The sequence below is a fragment of the Rhipicephalus sanguineus genome, chromosome 3 (assembly GCF_013339695.2).
Source record: "Rhipicephalus sanguineus isolate Rsan-2018 chromosome 3, BIME_Rsan_1.4, whole genome shotgun sequence".
In the NCBI taxonomy this organism is placed as follows: Eukaryota; Metazoa; Arthropoda; class Arachnida; order Ixodida; family Ixodidae; genus Rhipicephalus; species Rhipicephalus sanguineus.
In genome coordinates this window covers 32,431,587-32,457,132 of record NC_051178.1, presented here as the reverse complement: position 1 = coordinate 32,457,132, position 25,546 = coordinate 32,431,587, and the positions used below count along the sequence as shown (strand labels likewise).

At 45.8% G+C, this 25,546-nt stretch overlaps 1 long non-coding RNA gene across 1 annotated transcript; it reads right to left on the bottom strand.

The window, feature by feature from the left end:
* Nucleotides 1-3,859: 3,859 nt before the first annotated feature.
* Nucleotides 3,860-24,802, bottom strand: LOC119386532 (uncharacterized). Its single transcript, XR_005182314.2, has 3 exons — nt 24,702-24,802; nt 12,255-12,309; nt 3,860-4,134 (listed from the first exon to the last, which is right to left on the bottom strand). It is a non-coding gene; the product is annotated as an uncharacterized LOC119386532 (long non-coding RNA).
* Nucleotides 24,803-25,546: the final 744 nt, after the last annotated feature.

The following is a 25,546-nucleotide window of genomic DNA, read 5'->3' as shown; positions in this document are numbered from 1 at the left end:
CCTCCAATGAGACCCTTAGGCAAGGATGGTCAATTCCGACTTCTTGCCCAGCAAGTGTATAAAATGCAAGCAGGATTGAATTTCTTTTTATTAAAAGGCCAGCAGGTACCTAAAAAGGTGTCGCCGGCACTGAAGGTTAATTTTGAAATATTTTGGTCACTGCAGCGGCCACGAGCGCGGAGCTACCGAGTAGGCGCGCGCGCACCCGAGATTTTCGTTGTAAGAGACGGCGCAGTGAGAGTTCGTTCTCGCGTCCTCAGACCGATTGAGTTCGAAACAGCAACACCTCTCGGGTGACTTGAACGCACGTGCACTGGAGCTTCGCTATTCTATCCGCCCTCTGTTCGCATCTCAGCTAAGTGCTGATAACACGGCGGAGGTGGAAGCAAGATGAAAATTCTATAAGAGAGCTATGAGCGCTCGCTTCACGCACGCTGCTGCCACAGAAACTGCGCTGCGCCAGTTGCGATCAGTGGAAAGCATGAACGTGGCGCTCCAGTGGCAAAGCAAAATATGGATTGTCAAAGAAAAGAAAAGCAAAATTATCGGTAACCGGATGCGCTTGTCTATATTAGATGTCGGCAGCAGACGGCGTGAACTGGCCTCGCGTTCGGTGCGCTGTTCACACTTCATTCGGCGCGGATAGTTCTTGTGCTTTGCTCTTACACTACTCCTCCTGTGCGTCTCATGTCGAGAAAGTATAGCTCTGAATGAGTGTATTGTGGAGACTGCCTTTCGAAGCACAAGAAGCTTAAAGAAGTACTGACACGAATTTTAAAAAAATTCGGATTGTTGCTCTAAATAAAAATACTAGTGTCGAGAAACCTAAAACGACTATTGTGGTGCCTGGTAATGCATCCTATATATTTTAATTAGCGCCACCTTAAAAAGACACTTTCGGTTTCGATATCGAGGGGGTGGCTTTTCAGTGTCGTATCATAGCAGTGTGACGTCACGGAGATACAGAAACTCGCGACGTACTAGCGGGAAATCCGTCATCTGCTCGTGGTGCAATAGACAACGATGAGTGAATTGTCGTCCAGTGACCCTGACAGTGATTTCTTCGATTTAGGCTGCATGCAGGACGCAGAACTCGCAAACTCGGAGGAACTGTCTTGACTCGTCGGGATAATGTCCTTGCAGTGTGGCTGGCTTGCAAATGCTCAGCGACGAAAATTTCAAAGTCAAATTAAAATATTTTATACGTGTTCTCCGACTCCAGTGTGTGGACAGCGTGGACACATGCATACCAACGAAGCAAAAAATGTCCATTTTGCGATGTCTCAAAATCGTGTCAGTACTCCTTTAATTATTGCAAAGAAACCAAAATTTCGCAGAGTTACCGACCTAGACATAAATGCTTTGAAGGAACGTTTAACGCCTGAAAGGTCAGTGACTGTCAGTGAGACGGACTACTTGTGCTACGCGTGCTTTTGCTACCACTGCAATGAAAGATCTTCACGGAACGCACAGTTTAACGATGACATTCTTATGCCCCCTGCAAAAAAAATCGACGCAATTAACCAGATCACTGCGACTACCGGTGCACGTGCGTTCAAGTCATCCGAGAGGTGTTGCTGTTTCGAACTCAATCGGTCTGAGGACGCGAGAACGAACTCTCACTGCGCCGTCTCTTCAACGAGCATCTCGGATGCACGCGCGCCTACTCGGTAGATCCGCGCTCGTGGCCGCTGCAGTGACCAAATAATTTCAAAATTCACGTCTTCGGTGCCGGCGACACCTTTTTAAGTACCTGCTGACCTTTTAATAAAAAGAAATTCAATCCTGCCTGCATTTTATACACTTGCTGGGCAAGAAGTCGGATTGGCCCATCCTTGCCTAAGGGTCTCTTTGGAGGGGCCGTAACTATTAGTGCAACGACATTATGCAACATGTTTTTAATGATTGTGAAAGCTGATGTAGAGGAGAATAAGTGGACAAAGTTTAAGAAATTTAAAAAATGGGGTTTTTTTTTAATTGTCGTCAGAAGTTTTCATTGTTCGGTGTTTTCTTGAACTTAGCCCGATCATATCTCTTTACTGAAAAGTTCTATAAATACAAGATTTGCCAGTTTGGTAGATACGCATGCGAAGAACGTAATGCAGAATTTTTGTCGCTCTGCTACAAGGCTTTTTTTTAGATAAAGACCTTCAAAGTAAAGAAAATTTTGCCGATTGGGCCATTTTTGAGGTTTTTTATAAAAACATCTACACCACACATAAAAACTAAAAATACCTGAGCAGAAGCAAAAACATGCATACATTTAGGTAAATAAATTTCAGCTACCTAACTTTAATATATTTTGTGCAATTCATAACGAAAGTTGGCCGAAACAGCAGAGCGGATGAGCGCTCCACTCCACCTCTTCGTCATTATTGATTTCCTGTGGTTCGAAAAAATTTTTGGTGGCAAAACAAATTGCGGATCTCTTCTTTCCACTCATCAGGCAATAATATATAAAATTTTGAAATAAATTTGAGAGGTCGACCAGCCATCGTTTGTTCGATCTTACGTGGAATCACCCGTATAGTATAATATTGCAAGGGGGTGGGAAAGAGAAGTGAGGGTGAGACGAAGGGAAAGGAGAAGGCGAGAGGGTGAAGCGTTACATCGTCTTGTACAGTGCAGTATAGCAAGTGAGGGTGCGGAGGAGGGAAGGTAAGAGGAGAACGCCACCAGCTCCGCTTTTTCCTCAGTCTTCGCACCACTAGTGCGTAGGTGCCCCCATTTTTTTCCTGTGTGTAACATATGACCGCTTCTAGAGCTCCTTGAAGTGTGTTTGCTCTGTCCCCGTGTGAGCTTTGGTGTCGCAGAGGATAATGTCTTTGCGTAGGCTGCTGCACTGAGGTCTCTGTTTTCCTTAAAGCTGAGTGGCCAGTGTTCCAATTCGAATGTTCAACAGGAACGGCAAGTTTACTTGACGCTGACGGGTGCCGCCGGATTCATTTATAAGCCAATGTAGAGATCAACGTGGAATCTTCCTCCATCGTCCCGAAAAAATATATGAACGGCACCGAGAACAAATTTATCTGGTGGAGGGAAGGCATTGCGGTGAATAGTTTCACGAATTAAAGCAGCTGCCTATAATTTCCCTCGTCATCCCCTAATCGAGTGGACCCCAGGTGGTCGAAATCTCCGGAGCCCTCCACTACGGCGTCTCTCATAGTCATATCTTGGTTTTGGGACGTTAAACCTCAGATATTATTATTACTAATCGAGTGGACGTTTCAAACGCAGAATGGTCTTGAACGCGATAGTAAACGGGAGGAGCTTTGTAATGTGAATGTGTGAACAACTGGCCACTGAAACACTTACCTGCATCAAATTCCAAAATATAGCTTGCGTGTGAAAGGTGTTCTTGTTCTGTGAGTCTGTTTAATCGGCGTTGAGATTCGTTGCAGCCACAGAATTCCAGAGATGGGCGCTCTTTTATTTGCTCAAAATGGCGTAACTTGAAAAAATATGATGGTGAAGCGCTAAAAATAACAGAGACTTTAGAAGAACACAGGACAAGGCGCTACTAGCAACTGAAAGGTTTCTTTAAAAACAACGCACCCATACGCATAAAATAAATGTATGTCATCGATAAAAAACACAATTAACCACGTGATCACAAAAGATACAAACAAACAAGAGATAAAAACCGCGCTTGCAATCACACCGAGGAAACAAAAAACACGCCCAACTGAGAGTAATTTTGAAAAATACGTGATAGTTACAGTGGCCCGAACTACCGGGACACTGGTTTTCACACATAGTTCGCTCGTCGCTGCTTTGTGCCATCGAGTCCTCAATTACACGGCCAGTAAATGAAACATATGTCACATAGAAGTTTCGTTGAATGCACCACTTCTAGAAATAAATGCTGAAAATTTTTATTCAGTAAGGTCACAAATAGATTCTCCGTGTACACCTTAACGCTGTCGAGGATTCTTTACAAGGTGCCGCCGACCTGGTCCACTTTCGAAGGAGAAGAGCCATCTTTGTCTAGCGGCTTTAGCGCCTTCTTTCCAGCGTCAGGCACAAGAGTGTCAGTGAGGTCTCTGGCCTGTACGGTGTTGTCAAGAAGGCCTGTGACTGGATCAGTGAGGTCTTTAGCTTCCAGGAGGCGCGCATCAGCGCAGCGAAGGACAACTGCGAAAAAGTCGAACAGCATGGTCACTGTTACATGTACCCGAGCTCTGAATTATCATCCCTTCAGTTTGCAAACGAAGCTACAGAATCACTCTAATGTTCGTACTAGCTAGCACTGCGGTTTCATGTTCGTGTTTTATACACGACACAGTTTAGTAATAGTGCTAGCACGTATGGCCGACTGAATAATAGTAAAACACGCCAGTAGAACAGTTCCACATAGATCCGACCGGAGATTGACGGCGACATTTTCAAACGAGGTTTTTCTCAGCTTACTGCGAGTTGTTAATTATTTCACTTCGCTTGATATTCTGCTAGTTTTGCGGTTACCAAGCCAGGTTTTTGTCTGCTTAGTTCAAGTCGTTAATTATTTCACTTCGCTTTACATTCGGATATAGTCTAGCGGTTACCAAGCAAGGTTTTTCTATACTTACTTCGAGTTGTTAATTATTTCACTTCGCTCTACATTCTGCTAGTTTAGCGGTCACCAAGCCAGGTTTTTTTTCTGCTTAGTTCGAGTTAATTTTTTCACTTCGCTTGACATTCTGCTAGTTTAGCGGTTACCCCACACGACGGAGTAACCATGTAGGGTTTGGGTTACGATAATGGAACCGATATATTTCAATACAAGTTTTATTTCTAAATCATGAACAATATTTCAATACAAGTTTTATTTGTAAATCATGAACAATCTCCAAAAGCGAATAATACGGGTTTCGTTTCGCTTCGTGTCTCGATCGAGCTACAGAGCTCCAAGAGTATCTAAATAATGTCGCTCTCCGGCTAAGCTTTCTGCTGAACCGCTTGGCCACACACAGGACCAGTGTTTTTGTATTTGTCAGCATGGTATGTAAAGGCAACAAGCGGGTCAAAGCGTCACGTCACTTTAAAGGGCTGACCTTCTGCTTCCATGTATAAAACGTGAAACACGTTACTTTTCGGTTTTTTCGCTCTAGTCGAGTCCTTGTGCAGCTCACAGGAAACATTTTATTTGTACCAATATAAGGCGATAGGGAGACTATTGTAATACACTGCACATTGCTCTCAAAAGCAAATTCAGCGCAGCTGAGATCTTGCATGTTGTTTACAAGTTTCTGAATTCGAGCTGCACGTAAGTAAGACAACATAGCAAATACGAAAAAAAAAACTTAAAGACGAACGCACGATGTGGGCTTACTCCGACGTCTGCAATTGATAATTAACCAGCACTAACTCGGGAATTTTCTATTGCTTCGAGCGAGCAGTAGCGATCATTGAACACATGTGGGTGATGCGAAATTGGAATAATAGCCACGTCGTCTGAGTTTGCCTTTAGGGCGAATGAAGAAACGGCTCTAAGCGTTGCTTGACGAGTTAGTACCAGTTGCGCACTTGCCCCGTTTTGCTTTCATATGTCTTCTTTGCAAATCATTCTGTTGTTAGAAATAAGGTTCATAACGGGTCACAGAGCACATAAGCTGCACTAATCTACTGCGTAGCAAAAATAAGTTTGCTAGTAAAGAAAAAACGGTTTTGTGGGTTTGTCGCAACATGCTTATGGCAATGAGGAGGCTATACTATATGCATGTTTTTTTTTAGAAACAATTTATAACGTAAACGACTCAGTCACAGAACGTACGTTCTTCAACACAGTAACGGCGAGCTATTTATATACATCAATTACCGCTGGCAGTACTCAGAGCTCGATGGCACTTCAGCGTGTTCTAAGAGCGCGCTTTAAAGGTCATCGCACCGCTCGTTTCGATGCGAGCGCGCCTCATACCTATACCACCAGAACTTTGCCCTACAGGGCGCGGTCGCCCTTGAGCACGCGCTTATCTAGTAATGGGGGCGATTTGTACGTCTTGTGCGTTCACTGCAAAGCTTGCGCTGAATTTAGAGCGCACGAAGGTGACTTCGCTCGCTGCAGCGGCCGCGTTCGCGAAAGTAACGCGTCGCTCAAACACAAAAAAAGTAACAACTGTGACAGCTGTTAGTTCGGTCTCATCCTGAGTATACTTGTACGTTCGTTTCGTGCGTCCTTCTGTGTTTGACGGTGCTATAACTGCCAAACATCAATAGACATTTTACAAGGTCTCATATTCCAATGCACAATAAACGCTCAACTACCTCTGTGAAGACACGTTTCACTTTCTTATACCAATTCCTATGACAGAGGGATCAACCATGTTTTTTTTCTGTTTCGTTATCGCTGTGCCCAAGCAAACCGCAATTTGTATCTTTTTTTAATACGGAAGCTTTTCTTGGCTAGGTTTAGAAAACGCGCACCCAGCTGGCGTCCGCAAAAGCTGTGTCCGGAGAGAACGTGACCTCTGCCACTGGAACGAAATGTGCCCCCTACAACTGCTTCAGCAACCACCTGCAGTCGCGGCCGCGTTTCTTGGCACGACGTGAAATGCACTATATAAAACCAGCACTGGTTGACCGACTTTGGTAGTATTGCAAAATTATCCCTGGTGTTTGCGAGCTGTCGACTGCCACGGGCTAACGTTGCCTCGTTGCACTCTTGCGCTGGCTTGTGTTTGCTTATGCTGGCTGTGGTCGTGGCTGTTTGTTTGTGGGTGTTGGTTAGCGTGCGCTGATTTTGATTGTTTGTCTCTCACTCGTGGCTAATGCTGGCTAGGACTGCACAATTTTAGCCTACTGTAGGCCAGTGGTCTCTAGTGCCTGCTAACATTGGCCAGTCTTCACCTCTATTGGTTAATGTCTCTAAAGTGGTAACTTGTGGTGGCTCACATTGCCTGTTAATGCAGGCTAAATATTGCCTCATGTTGGCTCATCATCATCTGCAGCAGCCTGACTACGCCTACTGCAGAGCAAGGGCCTCTCTCATGCTTCTGCAATTAACCAGGTCATGTGGCTGCTGCGGCCACATTATTTCCAGACTTCTTGATTTCATCTGCTTACCCAACCTTCTGTTTCACCATAGCACGCTTGCCGATTCTCTTCGAATATCTTACCTGTTACTCTTAATGACGTGGGTTATCTTGCATTTTCGCTACAATGGCCGGCCCATGCCCATTTCTTCTTCTTGATTTCGGCAAAGATGTCCTTAACACCCGTTCGTTCCCTGACGCACTCTGCTCTCTTCTTGCTCCTCAATGTTACACCTATATTTCTTTCCATGGCTTGCTGCGCAGTCCTTAATTAAAGTTGAAACCTCTTTGTAAGCCTCCAGATTTCCGCTCCCTAGGTAAGTACCGGTTAGATGCAACTGTTATATGCCTTTCGCTTAAGAGATAGCGAGAAACTACCATTCATGATCTGGCAATGCCTCCCAAATGTTCGCCAATAATTGGGCACAGGCCGAAATCCCTAGCTCATTAACTAAGAGCCAAAGAAGGTAAAGTCACCATCAATATGGATACGACAGTTAAAGCAGCTGTGAAGTTCTGCGGAGATCTCTATACAGAAGCCGGGACAACCAGAGTGGTAATGGAAGTATTAGCTCATAGGAATCACACATCACACCAATAATGGAAGAGTAAGTAAAGAAAGTCTTAGAGGGACTGCAAAGAGGCAAAGCTGATGGTGAGGATCAGGTCACAGCAGATCTGTTCAAAGATAGTAGACAGACTCTGCTAGAAAAACTGACTACCCTGCTTATGAAATGTCTCTTGACTGTGAGCGCACTAGAATCCTGGAAGAATGCGAACATTATCTTCATGCATAAGGCGACGTCAAGGACTTGAAAAACTGCAGGCCGATCAGCAACTGCCCGTTGCCTACAAGCTATTTACAAATGTAACCGCAATAAAATAGGGCCACCTTGGAATTCAGTCAACCAAAAGACGAAGCAGGATTTCTTACAGCCTACTCGACAATAGACTATATTTACACTATCAGTGAGGCTATGAGAAATGCACGGAATATAGCGAAACCTTACTTATAGCCTTAATTCATTGAGAACGCATTATATTCTCCAGAAGCGATGCAGGAGAGCCTTTGATTCGGACAAAAGCTCAGCTGTCATCCAGGCATTATGGAACCAGGGTTTAGATGAACCATATACAGTTGAAACTTGATTTAACGAAGTGGTCGGGACCCGCGAATTAGTTCGTTAAATCTGGAACTTCGTAAAACCGAGAGAACGACAAATTTCGTTCGAGAGAATGACAAGTTAATTGCCTAGTGCAAAAGCCAGTGATTTTCCCCGGCACGCGATTCGTGAGCAGCAAAAGCACACAATTCTTGTAGCTAGCCAGTGAAATCAAAGCATCCTCGCCACCCTCGTCTGCCCCCGCAAACCGCCTAAGAAGGTCGACGGCATCCATCACCTGGCTTGGGGGGGGGGGGGGGGGGGCACGGGGGCTTCGACAGTATCCGGATCGTTCGCATCTTCAGACTCCTCTTGTGCGCCGGAAATAAGCTGCACTATCCCCTCGTCGTCGAAAACTTTTGTTGTGTCAGTGTCAGTTATGATCTCCGGCCACCTCGTCACGCCGACAAAGCTCTTCCCAACAACTGGGCGATGCCTCTTCCTGCTCGTGTTGCCGGCTTGTGGAGCCCGACGCAGCCTCGACGCAGCCTGGCAGCACACTGCCAGACATTCTAGATGCCATAAATTTGGAAAACCTCTTTTTATGCATTACTTTTCCGGAATAATAACAGTTGCTTGGGTTTAACGTCCCAAAACCAATATATGATTACTAGAGACACCGTAGTGGAGGGCTCCGAAAATTTTGACCACCTGGGGTTCTTTAATCTGAAAATTAATGCGTAGAAAAAAAAAACAATGTAATCTTCAGCAGTCTCGGAAGAGAATGCTGGCTCACTGCCTGCTATTGTATGCTAATGCATACAATAGCCGGCAGTAAGCCGGAACCACTATTGGCAGCTAGCCAATAGTGGTGGCTTGCTGCCAGTAAGCGTTCGGTAATGTAGGCTGGTGGCGGCTCGCTATTCACTAATGATGGCTGTCAGCTAGTACCATGCTTATCTTCGCTCTTGGTGGCTTCTGTTGGCTAGCACTGGTTAGCGTTCGTTAACTCTCGGATGCTGTTAAGTAATGCTAGCTGCAGGGCCTAGTAAAGGATATCCGCTCCTATATTAATACAAAAGCTCACAGGGTCCCTTATGCATTCGCCTAAGCCGACTCGAAGGTGAAAGCCATCTTTTTTTCCTCAGTCGATGTAGTGCTCCTCCCCCGCCCTCTTCTGAAAGCTGTCTGCACCTAACGTGGCTTTGCACTGCCTCCAGGATCGGAAGCATTCCAAGCTTTCTGCACCTCACCTGCTTTAGCACCGCCTCCTTGATCCGTCCATATTTGACCGAGCAATGGTGCTATGTGATGACGCTATCATGGGACGTCACAATGACGTCATGACGTCACAAATTTTGGCTAAGTGTGACGTCATATGCTGACGTCATTACATCATGACTTTTTGCATCACTCGTGCTGACGCCACCGCCGCCGCCGGACGCCGACGGTAAATTTTCGCGTTTGACAAGCCATCAAAGGCCGTCGCCTTAATACACAATACCTGTATTACAATTGCTTGAGCACTTACTCTCTAGAATAGTTCCGCTCCGCAGAAATGTGTCAACGAACACGGCTTGTGATACGCACGTCACCGTGCCGTAGCGTGCACCACTGCTCTATGAAACGAACGTCTGCGTTCGAAGTCAATCTCGACGCCACTTCGCACTATATATACCCCTTAGTTGTCACAGAGTAGTCGACCTACCTGGCAAGCCCGCGTTACTCACACAGTGATGTGTCCTGCATGTTCTTCGTCCCGTTGTCTGCGCTGTTCTGCCACAATGTTCATGAACCAGCTAGCCCACCCAAGAATCCTTGTGCGGCCTCTCAGTTTACGCAAGTACGACGATCACTCTAGCAATGGTTGTCTCAAAGCCAGACAACGCATGCGGCATTTCCAGATTCTCGCTGACTTCGCATGATGATATCTACAGTGCGTGGGATTGGCCGGTATTTTAACAGCGAAGCCGTTTACGGTGTCGGTAACTTGTGCTCCGTCGCAAAAAACTATCATCATCAAGAACCGGCACGCGGTCTCTTTATTGTCTTTACAGTGAAGCAGTTTAATATAATAATAATAATAATAATAATAATAATAATAATAATAATAATAATAATAATAATAATAATAATAATAATAATAATATATGGGGTTTAACGTCCCAAAACCACGATATGATTATGAGGGACGCCATTGTGGAGGGCTCCGGAAATTTCGACCACCTGGCGTTCTTTAACGTGCACCTAAATCTAAGTACACGGGCCTCAAACATTTTCGCCTCCATCGAAAATGCAGCCGCCGCGGAGTGAAGCAGTTTAAGTTGTCGGTAACTTGTACTCCGTCGTGCAAAACTCCTCAGGTGGGTATGCGCCAAAGGAATCGGGCAAGCCCCACGCTCTAAACGATAACTCTGCTCGGTGAAGTGGAGCACGTGAAACACGTGAAAGAGATGGAGAGAGAGAAACATAAAATAGAGAGAGAGAGAAAGAAATAAAGGGAATAAACACATAAAAAGATAGGAAGAGAGACAAATACATAGGAAGAGAACGAAAAAGATAGAAACATCATAGAGAAGGTAGCGCAAAAAATACGGGGACACAAGCCAGGAACATAAACACGAGACGAGCGCTGAAGATAGAAGAAACAGACACGGAAAAGAGATAGAAAGAACAGAGGGCAAAACAGAAAGAGAGAAGAAGAAAGAAAGATAAAGAAGTAGATGAAGAAATACAAAGAAACAGATACAAAATATAGATAAAGAAAGAAATAGAAAGATACAGATACAAAAAAAGAGATACAGGAAACAGAGAGGAAGGGAAAGAAAGAGAAAAACGATGAGAAACAAGGAAAGCCACCCAGCTTCGCTCTTCCTTCAGGCTTGACACCGCTAGTGCGATGCTGTCGTAATTTTTTGTCGCAAGACTCTCCTACGACACGTCTTTATTCCAATTTTGCCACTTCTCCTTCACGTGTAGCGCTGGTCTGGCTCGTTGGCGCGCCCTGCGTGCTCGGTTTCGATATCGGCGCCTTGAGTCGATTATGAATATCGCAAATTGCAATATGTAACAGTTGTTATGCCATAAAGTGCGATGCCCTACAATTTTTCCACTTAAACTGCCCTCAACTTGATAATGAAATTTTTATTGCGATAGCAATTATATGGACAGTCTCGGCTGGATTTTGCCGTCGCCGTCGCCGTCGTCATGCACCGTATATGTATAAGTATGTATATATATATAAAAGCCCCAAAGAAAAATAATTCAGAAAAATGCTTCCGAGGCGCGGAATCGAACCAGGGACCTCTTCCTCCGCAGCGAGTGGCGCTAGCCACTACGCCACGAAACGCAGATCCTCCACGTAGGTAACGGCGAGCGTTATATACACACCCTTTACCGCTGGACGGACTCAGAGACGGCTGCGCTTATCAGCGTTTCTTCATTACCAGCGAGATGGCGTTAGGAGCACGACAGGCGCATTTAAAAGTCGTCGCTTCTTCGCTCGCTTCTTCTTGTACTTGCGCAGGGAGAACCTTGCCCTTCCGCTGTCTGCTCGCGCGGTTTTCTTGTGCTGAGGGGAAGAGGGATGTTTCACGCTTTCACCGTGATGTCCGCGCTCATGTTATTAACAAGTCTAACTAGTTTTTCAACGAAATTTTAAAAGCAGCACTGCAGTTGACCCCGACGTAGAGTTCGTGTGCGAAGTTCCTTAGTGTCTTAGCGTTTAGATAAAAAGATCGGCGTTTTAAAAAGAAAATATTCCTGTCATAGGGTACGACGTAGCTTTCTCTATGTCGGAAATAATTTTAAGGTGTCAGATGAAATATCAACGTTGCAAAATGATCAGCTATTTTCTGAGGGTTCAGTTTGAAAAACGTCGGACGTGAAGACATGGTCGCAAGTGGAGGCATGTTGTCTTTTTACATAATCAGGCTTAGCATCTAGTCAATATTAGCACCTCAACTTCACATTCCGGTTCATGAAATACTAAACTGAACACAATCTGCGAAACTAATCAGCAGCTTAGTGGACCAGAAACACTGGATCACCCGAGTTCTTCCCTTAAAAATTTTGAACAATTTAGAAATCTGTCACTGTTCAAACTCTCGTATGAAAGCGAGGGTACTTCGAGCTGTCTTACCGCATCCTACTGCGACGACTAGGAAGAGAACCAGCAAGGATTTGACCATCTTGTCCTGCTGAGAAAGCACATGTTAAGAAGCGCTGCGCAAAACGCATACACTCTGTTACAGGCGCGTGCACGAGGCACAAGTCCAACAACCCCCCCCCCCCCCCCCTTCCCTAATCATTTGAGGGAGGCGCCAAGTCTGGCCCAGACGTTTACTCAGTCACGGACACAACGACGCGGACATAGCGCTACGTCCGTCCGTGTCGTTCTTCCGTCCTCTGTTTTGTTGACAAGTGCGCTAAAATAGTAAGAGCACCCCTGATTTGTATTCCAGTAACTCTACATCTCATCTTTAGCCCCGGAATGCCGCGCACCAAAGGCAGGTCGTTATCAGAAGCATCCATAGAATCACCTAATTTTCGCGTCCACTGTGAAGCTTGTGTTCTTTCGGACTCGACCAATAGTGCGGGGTAACACAGCGCTGAAACTTCGCCATCTCCTTATTGCAGACCGATGTTCACGCGCATACAGTCTGTCGTATAGGCTGCCTCAGCTTCGAGGCTATACACAAGGTGCCATAAAACTACGTATTTGCAAGTACCTTCATAGTGCCTGCACATACGGCATGAAGCAATCAAACTACAATCTGACCTTCAGCATACTGAGACTCACTATTAACATAAAGTCATTTCCAGATATGCATCTGAATCTACGAATTTGGCATATATGTGCATTTTTCCGAAAAGATAGCAGTATCCTGAGTTGCAAGATCCATTGCGCTCATTCTGAACCATTGTACGTATAATATACGCAACATTTCCTTCATATACAGGGTGTCCCAACTATCACGCAGCATCACTTAAAAAGGAGAGACGGCGTTACGCGAAGCAAACCTAGTGCATATTGTTCACAGCAGACTGAAGTAGCCAACACTAATGTTTTCGTTAACAGGGATTGATTAATCAGACAATTATATTCATAACACAACATGACTGACGTAATTATGAAAATATCAACGAGGCATATGTAGGCATGTTCAAATGACATGTAACTGCGGTATTTTCAACAACGTACTAATAGGATATATTCAAAACGTAAAACGCCATCTGTCGACAATCCCATAAGCTCAATCCGCCATGTTTTGTTGGGCGCGAAAACAAAACCAGTAGTATTTCGCAGCCTTTCGGGTCCTCGCTGCTGGTTTTTTATCTGCGTTCTGCGATCACTTCCTAATGATTCGTATGCTGTTCAGGTAACGAGGGAGCCCTGACAGTTCCGGCAACAAGATAACACTATTTTTAATCGAATTTATCAGTTACCTGAACGAAGAAAAAGAATGTACCGACGCGAACTTGTTTCGTCAATAAGATCGGCACTGTGTTTTGTTCGGAAGTGACCGGCGCGCGCAAAAGCGCTCTTCAACCTCAGTTCTTATTTCTTCGTGCAATTTAGTTGCTCGCCTGCAACATAAGCTAGACTTGCCGAACAATATAAGGAACCCAAGCTCAAGTTTGGGCGCCACGCTCGCGTGGCTCAGTTATGCTAGAGTGTACTAGAACAGGGGAGTGCCCGGAACGAGCTTCGAAAAGTGAAGCCCAAACAGGGTCAATCCGCTTGCAGCGCTGCGATCGGTAGTCTGCAATGTGTCGTCGTTTAAGAGATGGGCGCGGCTCCGCCAAAATGGTGCAGGGGTAGAATGCCCGCTTCCCACTCAAAAGCCCCGGGTTCGAATCGCAGCTGCAGATGGTGGGTTTTTATTCTTAGTGTCACCTTTTGTAGCTGTATTGGTTTTCCTTTGTTTCTTAAAACTAGCTTAAGTTGCTACGTGTTGGTTCAAAAAGTAACGCAAAATGTGAAGTAAAATAGAAGAAATTTGAGAGCGAGCGCAGTTATTTGCAGCGCCACCGCCCGGGATTGAACAAAAACGTAAAGTATGGCCTCCGTGATTTTCGCGAAGACGAGACCCGAAACAAATTTCACATTTTACGTTACTTTTTGTAGCAATACGTAGCAACAGAAGCTAGTTTTAAAGGGGCCCTGCAACACCTTTCTTAGTTATTTTGGAATAGTCTCATTATTGACGTATGACTCTTCACGAGTCATATGCCGCAAAAATTTTTCGAATCCGTCAAGTCTAAGTGGTGTTACCAAATTACAGAGATCACGTTCCGCAGCTTTCTCCCTCAACTCAACGCAGCGAGCGCGCGGAAAGCTGCGCGCTTCGTGAAGGGAGGGAAGGCGGAGGTGCGAGGAGGCGACGTCAGCGCCGGCGGCATTTTTTTTCTTCATTTTTTTTCTCTCTGGCGTCTCGGCGCAACCACGTGTTCTGTGGCGCCACTTCCGGTCAGCTCGCGCGGTAGCGCGGTCGTCGTCGAGCGACGGAGCCCATGGTACCGTGTATCGCGCGTGCTTGAAAACTGCGAGTCGGTTTGGTAATGTTGGGTGTGGACCTCGAACTGCCGTAGTGTTTTCATCGCTCTGCCAACCATGGACGCAAACTTGCGTGCGCGTTTGGAACGAATGACAGCTGAGATGGGTTTCGACCCACACTCCGATACACCGCCTCGTCGCACTGCTCGCGCTTGAATCGTATTCAACACGGCAAAGCTGCGTGCACCCTTCTCCCAGTGGCGGTACTTCGATGCTGTTTGCTCTTCGAATGCGGGCGCACAGCGAGTGCGGGCTGACAACAAAGAACTAAAGACTAGAAGAAAGGATCGTGGGGCATCGGGCCGGCGCGGACCCATCCCTCGGCTGTCTGCAGCTACCGTGAAAATGCGAGTCTGCTTGGTTGCTGTGTCGCGTTTTCTCGGGAACCTGAGATTACGTGGAGGATACGCCGAGGTACGGCTCGATGACATACTGAACAGACAGCGAACGGGACTCTCGCCATACAGCGAACATAGGTATCCTAAGCTAGCCGGCGCCAGCATTGTTATCGGAGAAATGCTGCACCGCTGCCTCGGTCGGTCGTGAGAACGTGCCGACGATGCAGTTTCCAGCTGACGAGGCAACACTCGAACGGTTGCCACTCTCAACGGCAACCGGCGATGGTCAAAAGCACAGAAATAATCACGATTTCGGCACTGCATATGGTGAAGAAAACGCAACCACGCAACTACGAGCAGACGAGCTGTCGGTGAGACCGGAAGTGCTAATATTAATGTTTGTTCGGTGTTTTAACGGCATAACACAATATAAACATACATATTATCTACTTATTGAACTCAAAATTAACAACTAAGGTAATAATGAGGGTGTTATCGTGATTATAACATCAGCCAATGGTGGAACTGCCGACAATCGCGTCATATATTGCGGACTAATACATCATTTGTCGAGAGAAGAGGGAGCGATTTTCAGCTGACTTTGAGAATTTATTGTAAATTCCAGGCCGCTCGCTTCGCTGTAATATTTGGCTCGCGTGTTCTCGGGAGCCTCGACTACCGATTGGCAGCGCTTTTTGACCCTGCTCAAAAAGTGTTGCAGGACCCCTTTAAGAAAGAAAGTAAAAAACCAACACAGCTGTAAAAGGTGACATTAAAAATAAAAACCCACTACCTACAACTGCGATTCGAACCCGGGCCTTTTGAGTGGGAAGCGGGCATTCTACCCCTACACCACTTTGCCGGAGCCGCGCGCATCTCTTAAACGACGACGCATTGCAGACTACCAATCGCAGCGCTGCAGGTGGATTGACCCTGTTTGGGCTTCACTTTCTGTACATTGGTGCTGCGGCCGTTCCGAGCACTACCCTGTTCTAGTACACTCTAGCTATGCGTTACTGGGGGCAGACGCTGCCTGCGAAGGCGGTTTGTCGCCGGATTTGCCAGAGGCAGCGGCAAGGACACGTGCGCGCATGCGCTCCTCATGCGGCCCAGAGCACTGCTAGTCAGCAATAGTTACATTGTGATGGACCACAGATGCAATCCGAGAGCTCTGCGCATGCGCGGAAGCGGGGGCGGCAGTGTTGTGGCCATGTAGCCCCCAGTTGCGATAAGAGCAGTGGCGCCGCTCGACGTTGCTTTGGAAGCCTATATTAAGATATATGCATTTTAAAAGAGACGGACGACGTCGCACACGCGCGAGATAGCATGATTGATCAGCATTAGCTTGTCGGTGTTGCAGATCGACGAAAGCAATGATTTACGTATATAAACGTGTGTAGGCAGTGCCACAGACGCTGCTGCGCGCATCCGTGGTAAATCAGTGCCGCCACACGAGCCTCGATCGGCGCAAAGATTCAATCAGGCATCTCTTTGCAACCTTCGCAAGGCAGTGTGCGCCGAAGTACACAGTCCGCATGCCACGTCTACCCTTCGCTTTACACTCCCTTATCCATCTCCTTTTATTTTTATTTTGCTTTCGTCGGTCAGCGTGCGCTGCGAACACGGAGCGAAGAGTTGCGGAGCCGTACAGTAGATGGAGCTGTTTTTTCGGTAGATGTTAGGTAGATCATCGCACTCATCTTTCCGCTGATCGCGCCCCTTGAATGTTGTTCGCAATAGCCCGCGGTTATGAACGCATCCGTGACAGCAAAAGCAAAGAGCACAATATTTTAAAAAGATGTGTCAATGAACGCACACGTACGGCGTTCAAGAAAATCAGAACGACAGAACCAAAATCCGCGTGATCGATTGCGGCCACAAAACATTATTTTATTTATAAACCAGCGTGCAGTAAAGGAGCCTTACTCGGGCCGCTGTCTTTGTACACAGCTGAAACGCGCGATCAGTATTTTTGTTTGGTTTGCGGCGTACCGCTCACGCACATGTAGATGTCTTGTTTATTTCGAAAAAAACTACGACGCACGCTACTGCGGAGGGTGTAAAGATACTTGTGGCTAAGTAAATAAACCGAGGAAAGCCACACAGCGTTGCACAGGTCGCGAAGAAACAGCGTGGTGTCGATATCTGACGAGTGTTTATGACGCGTGTATAAAATCGCAGTGGGAAATACGATGAAGATGTGTTGCAGTGCAATGTTATCTTAGAAGTTTGACAGTCACACCTCCTCTGCAAGAAACACTTTTCTTGAACGCCGAAATCAGATCCGAAGAGCACGCCACCAGAGAACAACAGTTCGGCTTTGCGAAGCGATGCGCCTCTTGCAGCTGCCGTCCGGATGAGTTTTTAAGCGCAGAGCCCCGATATTGAGTTCTCGTCGATTTGTGGCAGCACAGTGAGGTCCGCTGACCATTCGGCGCTGGATGACGAAAGAAACAGCCGCATTTTCTTGGTCAAAAAGCTTCGCCAACGAAAGCAAACGACTGCGGCTCAGCCTCTCCGTGGCCTCTTTTTATGGAGACGCTAGCAGACGATTCCGCGATGGCGCCCAACGAAAAATGGCGGACGCGCACAGTGTTGCCGGAGCACTAAGAGTTATGAATATCCCTTACGCGTGCTCGATTCTTCCGGATGATAAAGAACGCTGGCGCAATATGAAAAATGTCACGTGAATGCGCTCCCACCTGCAAAAGGAAGCAGCTCCCTCAAATCAGCTTAACACAAGCAACCGCTTTGCCTGTTCTCCGTTGCCGGAGACGGCGTACTGCGCTTTGGCAAGGGCGCCATCAATATACGTTGCAACGTTACACCAATTCCTTCCGCTCGATTGTACGTCACTATCATTGTCCAGTTCTAGCGGCCGACTGTTCTCATTGATAACGTGGCCGGCGCACTGTTCAGATTACGGCCTGACTCTATAAGACCAAAGCGGAGCGTTTCTTCAGCTGGGGAGTGGCAGGTAGGACGATACGTAATTTTTACTGCTAAAAACTGCGCAAAATAAGCAGGGACAAGTGAGACACACGCACAAGCGCAGACTAGCAACTGGCCGTAATCTGAACAGTGCGCCGCTGGCGTCTCGCTGGCGACCCAAGCCGCCTTGGGGACCCACGCTAGTTTTCGATTTTTGGGTATTGGGTCAACGCGAGCGCAAAAGGACTAGAGTGGCTTAGATTCTGCGCATGCGCCCTGGTGCCTCGCAAATTTCTTAGGTCTCCAAGCTCCTTGGGGCCCCAATTCTCAAACTCTATATGTACTACCCAGGTAGCACAGATGGTCAAGAAAACGTCAAATTTAGGGATAAATGGGATAAAACGGATTCTAAACCAATTTCGACGTTTTAAAAACGTCTCAAAAAAGCCGTATTATATCTGTTTTCGGTTACGCCTAGAAAACGAACTTTTTAAGACAATATTTGTCTGCAACGTCTAGTAAAGAGATATTGCAAGACGTTTGTTCGATTCTAAACCAATTTCGACGTTTTAAAAACGTCACAGAAAATGCCGGATTATATCTCTTGTTTGTGACGTCTAGAAGACGCGCTTTATAAGACGTTTTCTCGCCGAGCAGCGGATTGCGCCATTTGGTCCATGGTCCGTGAACCATCGTGAACTGAAATTTGAGCTCGAGCGTGCGCATGTCACCTCTTATTGCGATAAAGAAAGCAACGCGCAGAAGGATAAAGGCGTGTGGTGTCGACATTGCATCAGCAGACATGAAGACTTCAAAGTTCGTTAACGAGTAAACCTTATGTAATTTACTCGCAGCGATCCTCACGAAGGTCTTAGCGCTGACTGTATCCATCCGCGCGGCTATTGCTTCTTCGGTGTCAGTTACTTGGCCTCGAAGGGGCGAAAGCGACAAAACTCACAGGAAATTCACTCGCTTCGCAGCCTAAGCGGCCGGAAAACCAGGCGGCGAGCCTGACGCGAAAAAAAATCGGTCCGAGACCAATCTTTTCGCCACGCGAAAGCGGATCGCCTTTCCGCTTCACGGGAAGCCGTACTTTGGCCACTTTGGCTGCACTAGTTTAAAACACGTGATGTAAACAACGGCCGGCCGCAAATTCAACATGGCGGCCAGGGCGTCTGCGGTGGCTCGCATCGGAGCAATTGCATACTACCAGTGCAGCACAACAAAACTCACAGCCTCGACAATGACACGTTCCTCAAGAGCCTGGTTTGAATTAAGATTGCCTAGAAGACTGGAATTCGCAGAAGGTGAAGCAGCGGCGAGTCGGCGTGTCCGAACGTATCTCGCTTTTGCACAACCGGGTGAATCCGCCGCCGCCGCTGCTGGCGTGCCCGCTTATGTAGTTTCCGCTGGTGTATCTCCCGAAACAACGGCTTGAAAAGGTGAAAGCTATTTCGTTTCCGTTTTTTGCATGCATTACTTGAATGTAAATGCTCAGGAAACTAGCAAAATAGAATGAGTTCTCGATGTGACGAAGGCGGCGGCAGCGACGGCGTGCAGGAGGGGCAGAACATATGTGAGCATTTTCGACGCTCCTGGACACGGTTTTCCGGCCACTGTGGCGTTTTCTCTTTCCCTTCGCTTCTCAAGTATGAATGCGCCATTAAGCTCGCCGATTTTGCATGGGCGGTCGCGCTCGCCGGTCATGCCCTCTCTTGCTATGTTCCGTGCTTGTGTCGTGATTCATGGAGGCTATGAACGCAGCTGTGAAGAAACTATACTTCGCTGCGTGTTAATCTTGTGGACCCGAATGCAAGTATGTCTCTGTTGAGTGACTGTTACGCTGACTGACGGTTAGGCTTAGTCCCGTAAGATTCTCTGCGGAAAAATGCACTCACCAGCTTGCACGCGGGACGCTATCGCAACTTTCTTCTGTAGTCGAGGGACGGACGTTGTTACGTTGATGTGCGATTAGTTTTCTTTGGACTTGCGGATTCTATCAACCACGGGCTTCTGTCAGTTTTGAAGGTAAGTTCATTTTTATTGCACTTGCGCTCAGTATTTGAGAACTATGACAAATGAAAAAGAGTGTTCATTTCATCACGGGTTGTATGTGCGAAATGTTTCAGCAGTGTATCCGCGACTGTGGAATTTATTCAGCATACATGATAAAGCTGTCGAAACATAAATGCAAGTCATGGTTTCCGTTCATGCTCGAACGAACATGAGGGGAAACCGTATTTATATTATACGATAGCGTTCGTTGGGCGCGTATGCTATTTCCGCCACTTAACGTGAGTAGGTAAGAGGTTGGCGTACGACGCATGCGCAGTAGCATGCAGTTTTAAAATAGGATACGTAAAGATAGCGTTTGTTAGCTACGTAGCGTATAACGCATGCGCAGTGGCGACGAACGCTAGCTCAAAGCTTTGCGCTCCCAATTCTAAAACTGCATAGTCGGAAGTTACGGCAGGAGTCAAATGTTTTACAGCGAAAGTGTTATCAGGTCACAACGGCAGTGAGGTAGTTGTCCGCCGTCGCCGGTGTCCGTAACCACTATCGCGCGAAATAAGCCATGATCGGATGGGATTTGAACCCTGTGCGTGGCAGTCCAGTATTCTACCACAAAGCCACGCTGATGCATGAAACTCCTTTGCAAAAAGACCCTATACAGGGTCATATCGGGCAAGGAATGGCATTAACATGTGTGATATACGTGGCACAAGAGTAAAGTAGCAACCAGGCGTCACACAATGCTTATTGTGAGACGAATATTGGCCTAGTGAGTGCTTTCCTACTTCACAAAAATTATATGTGGCGTAGTTGATACCTTGCGTGTGTACTTGTATTAAATCCCCAAGAGAGTTAAGAACGGGCTATAGAAAGGCCGCTCTTCCAGCTTTCGCTGTGACTGTGCTGAGTGCTCCGCAGGCCTAGCGTTTTTTTAAGGTGTCACTGAAGTTTGTGGGTGAGAGAATCTTTGCAGCGACAGCGTACTGGTTCATGGTTTCTTCCACATTACTATCTGCATGTAACGAGAGGCTGGGTGCGCTTTTCTGTTGTGAATTTCTGAGGGCTTGACGGTCAAAGACGCATTTCACGGGGAGGAGTTGGGCATTTTTTCTCAGTGCTGTGGTTTCTCAGTGCTGCCGATGCGCTTTCGGACGTGTGACTTATGTTTTTCCTTCTCTGTTAACCTCCTCCTTTCTCTGCAAAGCCGGCACCTCTTAGCAGTACCAAAAGGTTCTCTTGCGCGTCTCTTGTGCTTGGTTAAATATAGCATGCTCGCTCTCTGTCGCCGTACGGTGTTGTCGAGTTTTCAGCTTTTCACACCGTCCTATTTTAAGTATCATAGCATGTAATGAAATTATTTTTTCTCCTATTTATTGCAGGCGGCACTCGCCCTAGATGTTTGAAACAAAGACTACGCCAACTAAGTTATGGCTTTCTTCCTTTTAATGGGGTGACGGGCAGGTTTTAGTATGAAAAAAGATGGATGTCAAGCGATTGGCATTTTTCTATTTTCCTTGCGAACTTTAAAAAAAATGGTCACAATTTTAAAGCAGTTAACTTTTTTGAGCGCCTCTGTTTGTCGGCATCTTCAAGAAATCGCACAAGGGCTATTGTGCTAAAATATGTTTGACGTGGAACGCTGCCCCATGCTGCTAATGGCACAAATTCAAGTGTATGCTAATGGCAAATGTCGTGTGTATGTCATTTGTAGTATTCTTAGCAGACTTCCGGAAGTGCCTTGTGATTTCCATCAACTACCTGTCATGAAGCCATGTGTTGAGTGTGCCTTGTTACACATAGTGATATTTTGACACTGAGCAATGTGATGTACGAAGTGCAATACCCTGACCTGCCTCTGACAATCCTAAGTTTATAGCTTTGTTCTTATTGAGTAAAAATGGGGAAGAGTCACAATTTCTTTAGCTGATGTGTCTTATCATTAAATTTGTTCTTTTAGCCTGACATTTTTTAATACTGGGCATCATAAAAGAAAGTTTTTTTTTTATCAGGCTGGTATTTTCATATTCCTAAATTTTATTTATTCATTTTAGTAAGAGGCCCATTCATTGTAATTTTTGTGGTCGTTCCCATTAGTTTTCTGTTGATACATTTTGTTTTCGCGCTACAGTTGGTTTAGTTTTACTTTTTCTTTTATGTTGCTGTAATTTTCACTGTTCATATTTTCTTCTAGCCATGGCACATTTAAGGTTAACTGTGTGCTCTCTAGGGATGTCAGACCATAATTCCTGTGATAAGTTTTGTACGCTGCATTTCGAAGCCTGAAACCGTTACTTCTTTAGTGGGCGCAGTTTGAAACATAGATGCTGACCACAAATATTTTTACCTAACGTCTCAAATGACGCCATTTGTTCCGAACGTCTAGTCTTACTCCTGTAATGATGCCAGAGTTCTTTGCGAACATTTTTTCAATGATAAATCTTCCAAGAGAGGCATGTTGTAAGAAAGTTCCTAAGAGCTCCATTTTGTGAGCAATACATTTCAGCAGCAGTGATTTTGCAAGCGATTTAAGTTCTTTTTTTTATTACGTATTCTTGACTGGATGGGCGAAATATTATATTGCAGCTTTATTTTGCTAATAGTGTTTTCCCCACTTTGGAGTCGATTTCGACTAACTGTGGTCTGCAATACTGAACGATTGCTTTGAAATGAAGGCAGACATACACCAGGTGCTTGATGCATGGCTCATTTCCTGCTTACAATGCTGTGTTAACAGCGGCTCGGTGCAGCGTCTTCTAACTCATTCAGCTATGGGATTGGAATTGCAGATTCATCAGTGTGCGATAACTGCAAATGTGTAGAGACTATCGATCATCTTTTGTGCCTCTGTCCCCAATTTCAACAACATCGGCGGTCTCTCCAGTGTGCCTGCAGGAGCCTCAATTGATGGTCGGCCTTTTACTGAAGAAAAGATCTTGGGAGCCTGGCTTCACAGCACATCAGCCCAGAAAACCACACGAGCCCTCCTGCAGTACTTCAAGGCAACAGAATTGAGTGACCGGCTGTGATACACTTGTACCTGTCTCTCTTTCTCTGCGTGTGTGCGTGCGTGCGTGAGTGTGTGTAGGGTAGCAAACTGGACGCTGGTTAACCTCACTGCTCATCCTCTATTCGTTCTCTCTCCCTCCCTTTTGCAAGAAAAACGTTCAGCGGAAGATGAAGCGTTGAGGAAACATTTCAACATGGAGGCTTGTCTTTGTTGGGGCCCTGACGGAGACTAGTCCCCTTGTCGAATTGTTAGCTGCAGCGACATTTCCTTTTTTGACATTTTCTCTTTACTTCATCTTTGTGTTTCATTCAGTAGAGCTAATTGAGACGACGCTTACATATTGCACAATGACTGTGCCAGATACCAAGTTTTGTCATATTGCATTGTTAGTTGTTTGACAACGATTTCGCAAATGAATTGTGCAACAAAAAGTGTTTTTCAAGGATGGATACTATATTGCTGCATTTTAGCTGCCGCGATAATTTGTGTTCTTTTCCCGCTTCTTTATAATGTTATCTAGTCGCATGCCATATTTGATTCTGGGGTTTGTACGTTTTTATGCCGTACAGGAACAGTAGCTGTTTTACATAATGAATTACATCACCACTTTTGTCTGTGATTCTACTGAGCTCTGACTCAGTAATAGTAATTGTAGAATAAAGTAAATGTAGTTACTATACCAGAGAGGGATTACTATAAACGTGCACTAATTACATGCACAAGAACAAAACAGCAAAAAAGAAAAGAGATCATGCATCACGTCTTAAAAACGTCTAAAAAACGTCCTTTCAAAAATAACGCCATCGGATATTTCACGTATCCAGCAATCCCTTTTATAGAATGCGATGTTTTGCGGTGTTTTTAAACGTTTTCTAGATGGTCTTAAAAACGGATTCTAGCCGGACATTAGACGAGACATACGACGCTTTGTAGACCTTTAGTTTCTATTCTGTGACGTCTTCTAGACGTTTTTATTGTCTCAGATTAACGTTTATGAAACGTCAATTGTCCGTTTTGTGCTACCTGGGTAGGTTTGCTTCGCGTAACGTCCTTTCTCTTGTTAAAAACCGTGCTGCGGGATAGGTGGGACACCCTGTATACACAAATACATACATAGATATGCGCGCGAGAACTTTCAAAGTGGCCACAGAAATATTTTGTCAGCCCAGCCTTCATTTTTGGGATGATTTCATTCAGTTTCAAGCGAACAAGAGCGCGTGCGTTATGTAAAATCAGACGCAGACACAAATTTCGAATTGTAACACAGTGCTGGATTTTTATATTTAAGCGAACTTAAGAGAGCAGTTTCAAATGTGTGGCCCACAAGAATTTATAGCAGATAGGGGTTACGCAGCGCCTCATTTGGCTGCACTTCCATACCACGATGTAAGGCCCCTCAGTAATGATTGTCAAGCTTGAGGCCACGTTACCTGAGCAAAAACACCCCGTATGACTTCATACAACCGCCATGCAATTTGAATGAAAGGCAATGATCTGCCTGGCGTTGTCTTCGGATGCCAGTGTCACTTGTCAGCCCGCACCACTGGAGGGCCAGTAACCATGACGCTTCGCGGTTCTCGGTGTTTTGCGAGCATCATTACTGCCAGAATAGTTACGTGCCGCTCATCCACAGATGCGGCCTTTCTGCTTAAGTCGCCGGGCCCCGAGAAATTGAGTTCGAAACATACACTCCAGGCGCGTATCTTAAAGTAATGAAACTTAGCAGTGGCACTGACTCACTCTTGATGTTGCTGTTCGTTTGTCCCCGTCGCTGTTTCTTGTGCTCACTTGAGAAATCTCAACACGCTTTTATAGAACGCGTTTCGTCGTATTGTGTGAAGCGCACCCCACGCCATGCAGTTACTATATGCAGGCGCCGTTATCGCCTTCCGCACTAAAGCTAATCTGAGATTCAGAAGTACTGCGCGCAATCTCACTGCCAATGGACAGATGCCACATATCAGCCGCCGAACCCGCTTATCCTCTGAGGTCTGCAAACAGTCGTAAAATGCCTGAAAGAGTTGTACGACCAGTTTCCTTGCGCGAGGTGATGGAACAGCCATGATTCCAAGCGAGGTTTATAGATGCCTAAATGAGCCCCGCGAATAACGGCTGTTTACGAGCACACAATGGAGCAGAAACTTTCGGTTCGCAACGCCTCCGTAATGATAAGAGGTTTATGCTCGTGTTTACACGTTCACCATAAATGCATAGCTTTACAGGGCAGCTCATCCAGTCACTAAGGTCAGTTTAGTAGTGCGGTCCACGCTGGTGCTACCGCAACAATTTAACACACCTTATTTTATGAAAATAAAACCATTTGGTAATCGCGTAGAAAGATATTTCATATTTCAACTCACGTTGTTATAAAGTTTTAGTGGGGCGTCCGCAGTAGCTATGCGGACGTAATCTGCCATTGGATTAACAGCAGAAAACAGCCCTAAGAGACAGGCGAAGAAAGGACACAAACCACGGCGCTAACACTCAAGTGTGTTGCATTCTTCCAATCCGCATAAATATATATATATATATATATATATATATATATATATATATATATATATATATATATATATATATTAATG